This window comes from Aegilops tauschii, chromosome 6 (assembly GCF_002575655.3).
Source record: "Aegilops tauschii subsp. strangulata cultivar AL8/78 chromosome 6, Aet v6.0, whole genome shotgun sequence".
NCBI classification, from domain to species: Eukaryota; Viridiplantae; Streptophyta; class Magnoliopsida; order Poales; family Poaceae; genus Aegilops; species Aegilops tauschii.
The window spans coordinates 453173322-453183898 of record NC_053040.3 but is presented as its reverse complement, the minus strand read 5'-3'; the positions used below and the strand labels follow the sequence as shown (position 1 = coordinate 453183898).

Here is a 10577-nt window from a genome sequence, read left to right as displayed (position 1 = left end):
GCCGGCCGGCGTCTGCCGCGCGCGTTTCCTCGCGCTGCCGGATGACGAGCCACCGGCCACCGGGGTGGCGTTGAGGTTGATGGGCGCGGGTGCGGGCGTGGAAGGCGCGACCACGCTCACGTCGGGCGAGCACTCCCCGGAGAGGCGGGAGGCGTGCGGGTAGACGTGGAAGGCGGGGATCGAGTTGCAAGCCGACGCGCGGGGCGAGACGGGCAGCACCATCCGAGGAAACACCGACGAGCCGGTGCTGGCCGCGGCGACGGCGGCTTGGACGGGGCCGTGCTGGCTAGGGTTTAACCCTAGCATGTAGAGCGCATCCCTCGTGCCGCCGCGACGCGGGCGTTGGTGACCTCCTGCTGCGCGGCGGCGACGACGGCGGCCTGCGCGACGGCCTCATTCCTCGCGTCCGCGGCGTGCCTCCGGCCCTTCCTCTTGGCCGACTCCTTGCCCGCTGTTCGGGCGTCAGCGTCTTCTTTGGCTTGGTCGCGGCGGCGGTCTTGCGCGGGGCACAAGGCTTGCCTTTTCTGGAGGGAGCGGTGACGCCAGACGAGGCGAGGAAGACGAGGCCGGCGACGGACGAGATGGGTCGCCCCGTTGGAGTTGCTCTAATCTGTCATGCCGTCCACGATCCCCTTCTTGCTCTGCTCGGCATTCAAGCATGCTCTGCTTTTGCTAGCCTGAACGTGAGAAACTCTGCTCCCCGTTTGCTCCGCTCTCGACACGCCAAGACGTATTTCGCACCTCCCGTCTTCGCCAGTCCTTTTGCGCTAACCATCTCCGTCCCGTCTCCCACGCTCCCTGCCCTACGACGCTAGAGGAGGCGACATGTCGTGGCTGCAGTACGCGGCGACCCGGAGGCAGCGCGCCGCCACGGCCTGCCTCTTCCTCACCGGCGCCGCGCTCATCGCCGCCGCCGCGCGCCTCTCCTACGCCAACATCGAGCCCCAGCGCGCCAAGGCCGCCCAGCGCAGCAAGGTCCTCGAGGACTTCATCGCCCGCAAGCGCGCAGCCGTGGCCGGACCCGGAGCCGGAGCCGGAGCAGACTCCCACCCCCAGCCAGATCCCCCCAAAACCTAGCCATGCATCGGCGGCGCCACGGCAACACCAGGATCCACGCTTCGAGCTTTTCGAATCAGGAGGAGTTCGTTCACTATCCGAGCAAAGGGGATCGTTTTTTTTTTTTTTTTTGTGTGCGTCTTGCTGCACATTGGAATTTCTTTAGCGAAGGGGATGACTGAGATGGCCATCGACTTCTGTAGCACCGTGGTACCTTCTCTGTATGAATTGTGGTGCTAATTTGGTTAGCTGTAATTTTTCAACTGATTCCTGGTCGCAGTTTAGTAATGCTGCCGAGTGCTGTAAGCTAAATGGCAGTGATACATTCATACCAGGGTGCTGTGCCTTGTTCAGTTGCGCAATCGCATATCTTGCATACATTTCTGAAGACTAGATCTGCAACTCTAATGGGTTCCTACAGCAGTGTTCAGACTTCAGAGTTGCGCGATCGCATATCTTCCATACAAAGCTAATGGGTTCCCTAGCTAAATGAGGGATATCCACTCTATGTTACAGTTGCTACCCAATTACCACAAGCATGTTTGTTTGAACTTCTCAAGTTTGTTGTGCACAGCATGGTCTGCAACTCGCAACGTTTTCATCACAGCAAGCAGCATGTTCTTCGGCTGCGTTCGGTTTCTCTCGGCTCGTTTAACTCTGCTCCGGGAGTGGACCAGACTTTAGCTTAATTTTATGGAGCTGCCAAAACCCAGCTCCCCAACTCCACGGAGCGCGCAAGTTCCGAACAGGGCCTTGATCTAACAATGTCATGTGCTTCAACTCCACACCGGGCTAGCAAACAAAGGATTGCCGTAACTGATTGACGTTCTATCTTTTTATCCCTTCAATGCTATGAATCATTTCCCTTTCCCCTGACACTTTTGAACTTATGTGCATCAGGACAAAGCAGGAAATCCTGAAGAACTGAAAGTTGTTACCTACGTCTTGTCACAAACACTAATACTACTTCACATCTTTGTCCATTATTGTTTTCATTGATTCAGATTTTCTCATCAACAATGCAAATATGCATCTTACAGTTTGTCTGTCTTCAGTGTGAGCCGTGGGAAGGATCTGTGGTCAGTTGAGAGGATTATGGTCCCGACATTGAAGATAATCAGATCTCAAGGGTGTAAGTACCAAGGAATTTGTGACAAACAGAGTGAAGTAGCTTGTCCACCTTACCTGGTAATCCTTCAGTATGTATCTGTTTCATCTTCTGGATTATTTTTGGTTTGCTAAGTCAACATTCTATGATTAAGAGGTTACCATTCTGTGTTCGCATGCTAGCATTGCTCCATTGAGCAACTGAGAAGCGCATCGGCCCTCGTGTATGATAGATTCTTTTACTGATATTTTCTTCTCCGGTTAGAAATCGAGGATTGATATTGTGCGTGAGCTATTTAAGCAGGCCTCATTTATTTTGTTGCACTGATAATTGTAACACTACCATACATGCAGGTGTTGTTGGTTCTTGTGAATGGATGAAACATAATTCCTTTTTCCTTTTACGCACCTGGCAATCCAGAAATTTTTCTTTCCGATTCTTTATGCTGCTAATCTTTATGGGCCAGACTTGGGAGGCATCACTTTGTGTAAGAACCTCCCAAGTCGGATTTATCAGCTGGGACTCGCTCAAAGCCAAGGTAGAACACATGAATCTTTCCGCTGAGAAGGACGAGGTAGGCCTCGGGTTTAGGTTGGGATCCCGATCTTCAGCTGTTCTCGTGAGCCTTGCCTTAGGGCTGTGAGGCTCTCATAACAAGCTGACAATCGAGCAGATTATTCCTAAGAATGTCTTTGACTGCGTTCTCCAGTGTATTGTATTCAGGCATCAGTGGGCTTCGCTGGGAAAGACGAACGACAAGGAAACATTGGACGCGATCCACGCCATCGTCAGGACGGACATCCCCACTCATGTCCTTTTGTTTCGAGTCTGTGTACTCTCGGGTTGTTGTTAGAGCAACTCTAGCAGACCCCGCATCCCACCGGCCCGCAAAACGCGTTTGCAGTTCGCGCAAAACCGCATTTGCGGGCTGGCTCGGGCTGGCACAGATGTAGACCCCCCAAACGGATCTGTAAAAAAGTATATTTGCGGCCGGCCTCCAGTCCGGCCGCTGTCGCCCCTTCCTCCAGCCGGCCACGCCGGCCACGCTGGCCGCGCCCAACCCCGTCGGCCGCGCCCCGTCGCCCGCAGGCCATGCCCCGTCGCCCGTCGGCCGTGCCCCGCCCCTGCTGGCCGCGCCCCATCACCGCGCCGGCCGCGCTCAGCCTCGCCGGCCACGCCCCGTCGCCTCCGTCGTCCGCGCACAGCTTGCCGGCCACGCCCCGTCGCCTCCGTCGTCCGCGCCTTGCTCTATTGCCAGCCGAGTCGTGCCCCTTTGCCTGCCGCGTCGGGAGGATTCCGGCGGCCAGGCTGAGGTCATGGGAGGCCACGACGATGTCGAGCTCATCCAATTCGAACCGGCGGCGATCGATTGCGGCGTCTAGCGGCCTTTTCCAAGGTGCGGTGATGAATTCCGGCGAGTTTAGGGCGGATTCCGGCAAACTCCGCGGCGGCGTGTTTGCTCCGACGAGGTTTGACCGGTATACGGGGCCCCCTATATTCGGTCTTCCAACCTCCAAAGATAAGGGTTTCGGGTGTGCATTTGCAGTGGCCCTTAAAAATTTTACGGGTTGGACTACTTTTACGGTTTCTGTTCTGGTAACTTTTTTTGCCCAAAACTGTAAAACGCAAAAATTTTGCGGGTTTGACCACTTATGCGGGGTCTGCTAGAGATGCTCTTAATATCCATGGTACTTTGATGCCTGGTTTGGTCTTTATTATTAATTTAAAGCTTCTTGCTTCTTGCACCTTCGCTCTAAAAACATTAATTATCCCCTGTTTTTATTGTACTCCTACCCCGTTTTCCCTGCAAAAGAAATGACATAGGCAATCAATCATGTCTACAATTAGGCGTTTGGATAAGGCACCAGTCATGTTTAGAAGTGGATTAAGCCTAGCTAGACGTTTGAATAAGCATTGATGACACACATTAATATCTCACCAAATAACCGAGTCAACATTGACATACACTTTTGTTATAAATACAGATCATGGATATACTCCCACACCCATCAGTTTCATTTAGAAAAAACAAACACACATTACCTCTTCAATATGGCATCATACATGAAGAACGCTGCTAAAGGATCACTGACCAAGGCTTTCACATGCCTGTGGCTGGTGATGCTGGTTTTCCTGTCATCTGGTAGGAAGACCATCTCCCAAAATAACTCGTGGTCAGGCTGATTCAAATTAGTTTAGTTGATGGTTAATTTGTATTGTCTGTGGATGGATGCAGAAAAAATGGGGTCGCATGGCTGTGAAAAGCAAAATAGCACGACGTGGGACGGAAGGCCATGCATCCGGAGAGGCACGTGCAACAGGCCCTGCAGGGCCGAGGGCTTCGACAACGGCCATTGTGATAACCTCTTTACATGCATCTGCTACAGAAACTGCACCGACCTATCATTTAGCCATATGTATATGCCACTCCATGCATGATCGACCGGTAAAATAAGTTAAGAAGTTCTCTTCATGGCATAATAAAGGAACGGAGCTTGTCAGCTTGATAGGGCAGTACCAATGTGGTGCAATCTTTTGCACGATTTTTATTATGATTAACACTGCTCATCTCAGCTTCTCAACACTGTTATCTTTATGGTTTGGTCTCTTACCGGATAGCGTCATCGATACGCTCATCGCTTTATAGTAGGGTGCATCTAGCGAGTGGCCGTTCGCTCGTCAGACGTCCGGAGTGACCAGCCATATTTGAAAATATTTTGCCCCTCTAATCTATATTAGGAAAACTCTAATCCATATTAGAAAAGTATCATGTGAATAGGAAGAAAGAAAAAAGTATCGTAAAAATATTCATGTGAATGTGAATGCATTTAATTCAAATTTTAGAATTTTCAAAAGCCATATTTGATCAAACATCGAAATTAAAATCCATTTTCAACGTTGGAATCCTCGCGCGTGCTCTTCGAAAATAGACCCCGCATGAGTATGTTTTGATAAACGTTTTTGTGTGCAATCTACTATATCTAAATAGGAGCCCCCATCACTTGATTTCTCTAGACATGCAGGCTATCCACATCAGCAGGCTGCCACATCAGCAGTTCTCCACCAGTCAGCCGTGTCTAAATAGGAGCCCCCACCACTTGATTTCTCTAGACATGTAGGCTATCCACATTAGCAAGCTGCCACGTCAGCAGTTCTCCACCAATCAGCCGTGAGTCATGCAGCCCATTCACCTTAACTTAGGTAGCCTCCCGTGCGATAGATAATTAGCAAAAAAAGAGAAAAAGTCAATCGCTAGACTCTACACGCAAGCGTCCATTGCTTGCCATGCATAATAAACGGTAATCAATACTTGCATGCGTCGGTTCCATAGATAGCCACCAATATACTTTAGGAAACTGATGCTAGAATTAACGGGACGTGAACAAGGAAACTGCTTCGATTACGATGAGAATTTATACTCGGACGACTAGGTTCCTTCATCTCCCTGAAGGTATAAATCTCCATCGATGCCCTACAAAAATCCCAACCGATTCTTCCATCTTTCCTGTATCTCTACCTCTCTCTCTCATACTGCGCCGCCGGCCAAGCCTTAAGGGTCCATCGCAGTTGGAGATGCGCACACTGCTGCCATAATCCTTGATCGTGCAGTGGAACGCCATGGCGCCGCCGCCTTGAAGGCGACGATCCGCGTCCTTCTGGCCGGTCAGATCTCCGATGAGCACTACTCCCTCCGCAAGTAGTTGACACTGGTCGAGATCTTCCAGCTGGCGGCCGGTGCACTCTCTAAGGCGCCCTCGTGGTGGTGATCCGTGACCAGTACCTGGTCGCCGAGCAGTTCTGCAGAGCTCGCTACGGCCTCCACCGCTCCACGGCGCGGACGCCGGCGTCGGGTACGCCTATGCGTGGGTGGGTGGGCGACGTCAAGCGCTAGAGCCCTGGCCAGTACGGCCCAATAGTATATGGACTGATTTTGCACGGAAAGCGGGTCAGGTTTTCTTACCTTTTGCTCATTTGCTTATGTATTTGTATGCAATGGAAAACATAGCGGATTTTTTATCAAGTATACTTGGTGCATGCCATCATTCTATTTCGGTTACCCGATCCGATAGTACCCGTTTTTGGAACGTCCAGTGCCAAAGTCACTGAATGGGTAAGTCACCAATCCAATCCCTTTGACAAATCGGATGTCATATTAGATATCATATTCTATATATATAGAAATATCATAGATAGAATAGACATATAGAATTTTTGGTCAGCAAATTTGAAGGAATCATTGAGTGAAAAAGGAGCAAAGAATGACAAAAGACACCAATTGCCTTAGCTTTCTTTTTCTGAAGGAGACAGAGAATTAAATTCTTCCAAGGATTTTCAAGTGGATTATCTTTATATCTTCCTAACTGACTTTTAGCTAGCAGTGCTAGATTGGTGACTACACCTCTTTTGCAACGAGGTGATTATGGACTAAACCTTTTTGTATGATGATTGGTTGTTATACCATTAGTAGAAAAAGGGTCAAATGTGAAGCACATTAGTGCCGGTTTGATTTTGAGCCGGTACTAATGTGTCCATTAGTGCCAGTTCCAATGGCTAGGCGGGCGGAGATCATTAGTACCGGTTCGTGAGCAACCTTTAGTACCGGTTCGTGTCATGAACCGGTACTAATGAGGCTGCGTCAGGCTGTGGTCAGGCTGGGGCCCACGGGCACCTTTAGTACCGGTTTGTGCCATGAACTGGTACTATTTGTTTAGAGAGCTAAATGATCGTGAAATTGAAAATCATTACAAAATGAACTCTGAAAATGTCGAAACTTGGCAATGGTATCATCATTTCACCCACATAGCATGTGCAAAAGAGTAGAGAGGGTTACGGCAAAAACTGGACGCACTTCGTGTACAAACTGAACAATCTCTTTCGGAGTATCAGGGTTTCGGACGAGAACTCATCTGTTACATGGGCACTTCATTTTTTAAACTTATTACAACTCCAGACTTTTTTGCGTTCCGTACACATCATTCAAAACGACGTCATCAATTTTCAACACTTTCTGACAACATTTGCTATTTTTCAGTCATTTACCGATTTGGGAAAAAGAAAAAAAAACTATATAAAAAACTAATCAGAAATAAATAGAAGAAAATAAAAAAAGCAGAAAATAAAAAAACTATATAAAAAACTACTCAGAAATAAATAGAAGAAAATAAATAAAGAAGGAAAGAAAAACTATATAAAAAAATTTCAACACTTTCTGACAGCATTTGCTATTTTTCAGTCATTTACCGATTTGGGGAAAATAAAAAAACTAATCAGAAATAAATAGAAGAAAATAGAAAAAGCAGAAAAAAAAATATATAAAAAACTACTCAGAAATAAATAGAAGAAAATAAATAAGGAAGAAAAGAAAAAAACTATATAAAAAATTATTGGGGCGCTGCCTAGTGGGCCTGCTAGACAACGGGCGTGGAAATTCGGGCTCACAGGGCAGCGCGCCATAGTTAGGCCCAGAAGCCTGCTTTACAAGGGAGTTCAAAGTAGCAGCCGTGGCTGGGTTTATAAACCAGTGCGGCAGCCCTTCGCCCGGCGAGGTAGGACTAAACTTTCTACACCGCGGGTGGCAGCACACCCCCTTTAGTACCGGTTGGTAGCCCAACCCGGTACTAAAGGTGGGTCTTTAGTACCGGTTGGAGCCACCAACCGGTACTAAAGGCCTGCTCTTCCCGCCTCTTGGCCTGGCCAAAATAGGCCTTTAGTACCGGTTGATGGATCAAACCGGTACTAATGGCCACCGCTATATAAGCACCACTTACGAATATTTTCAGTTCGTTTCAGTTTGTTCTTCGCCCCCGTCGACGCCCCAGCCCGTCCCTGTCGCCGTCGTCGTCGCCGCCCCAGCCAGCCCCCGTCGTCGCGCGACCCGCCGCGCCGTCGTCGCCGTCTCGCGACCCGCCGCACCGTCGTCGCCGTCTCGCGCCGTCGCCCCCGGCCCGCCGCCCGTCTTCGTCGTCCCGTCGCCCCCGGCCCGCCGCCCCGTACGTGTCGCCGTCTCGCGCCGTCGCCCCCGGCCCGCCGCTCGTACGCCGCCGCCCCGCTCGTACAGACACACACACATACACACACAGAGACACACACACACACACATTTTTTTTACTTATTTTCTGTTTTCTGTTGTTTAGATTAATGCATGTCAAATTTTCTGTTGAATTAATATAACTAGTTTATTTTTAGTAAATGCTTAGTTGAACTAGTTGAATTAATAGAACTAGTTTATTTTTAGTAAGAAAATTTAGGTATATGAGATTTGATGATCTAATTAAAATATTAATATATATATAGCTACGTTATATATTTTAGTAAGAAAATTAATATAACTAGTTCATTTTTAGTAAATTCTTAGTTGAATTTGTTGAATTAATATAACTAGTTTATTTTTAGTAAGAAAATTTAGGTATTTGAGATTTGATGATCTAATTAAAATATTACTATATATATAGAACTAGCTACTTTATTTTAGTAAGAAAATTAATAGAACTAGTTTATTTTTAGTAAATGCTTAGTTGAATTAGTTGAATTAATAGAACTAGTTGAATTGATAGAACTAGTTGAATTAATAGAAGTAGTTGAATTAGTTGAGTTAATAGAACTAGTAACTGTTTAATGTTTCACCTATATGAACATAGGAAATGTCGTCTGACGACGAAAAAGATTTCATTAAGTGCGAATACTGTGAAGACCAGCGCGGCCTGTGCGACAGAAATTTCCTTGTTGATGATAGGCGCTTCAGCATCAAGCTGGATGAGACCTTCGAAGTGGATACAGTAAGTCATAACGACAAGTCTTTTTTCGTAATTAAGCATGACTTATGCTTCATTTGCTTCAACTTATAATTTTTAATTTTCACTATTGTACTAGCGCATCCCCTGCCATGCAAGAATTTTTGTCTTGGATAAGGTAGGTTTTAGTGATATGGAAACTATGGAGGTAAAGAGAGTTTACCTGAAGACCGAGCATGGTTATACTTTCAACGTCAAATTATACAATGCAGACACATACACTATTTTGAATGCAAAACTTGGCAAGCACTATGCAAGACTTATGCATTTGAGCCTGATATGGTTATCACCTTTGATATTCGTCCGGAAGATGATATTGAAGGTAATAGAGACATCTGGGTCGATGTGCAGACGCCTCCAGTTCTACCATTATGTGAGTTTCTCAACCATATTTATGTCTTCGATATTGTTTATTCAAAAATAGTTGACAAGTAATTTCTATTGACAGCTTATTTTGATTCAAGCAAACATGTTCGGCGCTTGGTAGACAGGACCATCCACTGTCCCGGGGCTGAACTAAACTGCGAGGAGATAAGTCATTATGTTTCATGGCTTGAGGATCTTGATGCTGTCAAGAGAAATCATTTTCCTGAATTTGAAAATCTTAGTACTCAAAACGTGCGACCAATAGTGATCGTATTGAACTACGGTCACATGTATTTAGGAAATATGGTAAGATTTTTACTATTAGTCCTCAGTGCATCTTTTGCATACGTTATTTTTCAAGCTAAACTTTCATTGCTAAGTATATTAATTACTATACGATGTTCTTCAACAGGGACTCCCGATGACAGTTGTGGCTTAGTGGATCGAGACTAAAGGTCGCATGTCAATTGTTAGCTTACGGCCAAGATATCCTACAGTGCACATGAGTGCATTCAGGATTTCTGAAAGCGATGAATGCTTAATAGTGAAAGATTGGAGCAAAATTGTTAACGATCGCAGAGAAGTACTAGGGGGCAGCAATCAGAAGCGCAGCCCACGATTAGAAGACAGGTTCATCTGCATGCTCCAATATGATGAATCAGGAGAGCTATACATGTTCTATGCTATTTTACCTGAGAGAGAGCAGCAAGAGTGATTTAACTAGTTATCATGCTCTTAGTACTTGTTGTCCTCTCATGCGTGTCTGTGTTCTTCGTCCTGAACTTAATCTCAAAGAGTGATTTGCTTTTGTGGTGTTATGAACGCTTATAATATCATGACCATGTTGAACTCGATGATATCTTTGCTAGCTAGTATATACTGTTGTTGGTGATGATATGATGCAAGAGTTTTTATATTAATATGATGATGATGATGATGATGATGATGATGAGTTATTATATCATTTATGAAAGAAACCGCATATTAGTTTCAACTGGATGGATCCTAACTAAGTGATCAAGTATATGCCATATCCATATTACTTAGATCACTCTAAGTAATATGGATATGGCATATACTTGATCACTTAGCTAGGATCCACATGCATCCAGTCGAAACTAATCTGCGGTACTTTCACCTAATGATTTAACAACTCATTATAATGTAAAACAATCACTAAATTAAATTGAAAACACAAAACTAAAGGAAAAATAAAAATTAAAACCAAAACACACCCAAACATTTAGTACCGGTTG

General features: G+C 46.3%; 1 long non-coding RNA gene across 1 annotated transcript; it reads left to right on the top strand.

Moving 5' to 3' along the window:
- Positions 1-3835: 3835 nt before the first annotated feature.
- Positions 3836-4746, top strand: LOC120965932 (uncharacterized). The gene is made up of 2 exons (XR_005758902.2): positions 3836-4307; positions 4401-4746. It is a non-coding gene; the product is annotated as an uncharacterized lncRNA (long non-coding RNA).
- The last annotated feature ends 5831 nt before the right edge of the window (positions 4747-10577 follow it).